Below are 768 nucleotides of genomic sequence, written 5' to 3' on the forward strand. Positions count from 1 at the left end.
TTTGATCTGTTGGATGTTGTATGTGAGGATACAGTTATAAGTCCCTGTAAGTTGGCATCTGCTTTCCTGTGATCATAGTTTGTTTATCTGTTTGTATGAGAGGTTGCAATTATAAGTCCCTGTAAGTTGGCATTTGCATTCCTGTGATCATATTGTTGCTTTTGTTCTTGTATGTGAGGATCCATTGTAAGTCCCTGTAATGTGGCATTGGATTTCCTAGGACCATACTGTGGAGTTAACCTAAGTCCAGATAGATTGGCAGTTGATTTCCATGTTTCATTTTTGTTTTCTTCTGAGGAGATTAGTATAAGACCATTGAGTGGCTTCTGATATCCTATTCTGTTTTAGGAGACTGGTGTAAATCCATCTATTGGTATCCGGTATCCACTTTTATTTCTTTGCCTGTGGAGATTAGTGTAAGTCCATAGAGTGGCCTCTGATATCCCGTTTTGTTTTAGGAGATTGGTATAAGACCATTGATTGGCATCCGATATCCGCTTTTCTTTTGCTTTGTTTGTTTATTATTATCCATTGCTATTCCAAAGGACACACTTGAATCATCCTCTATATGATTTCAAGAAGTGAACCTTCTAAGAAGTTTTACTATCCACCTTCATCTATTCATCATTCATTATGTCCTAGACTTTTCACACTCTTGACTTTCAAATTTGACATAAGTGTTGTGCAAACATCTTCATGTTTTCAAACTAAAAACCTGGACCCCAAGTCCTTGACCTTTTTTTTAAACTCATTTTCATAATACTTATT

Source organism: Lathyrus oleraceus, chromosome 7 (assembly GCF_024323335.1).
Source record: "Lathyrus oleraceus cultivar Zhongwan6 chromosome 7, CAAS_Psat_ZW6_1.0, whole genome shotgun sequence".
Lineage (NCBI taxonomy): Eukaryota > Viridiplantae > Streptophyta > Magnoliopsida > Fabales > Fabaceae > Lathyrus > Lathyrus oleraceus.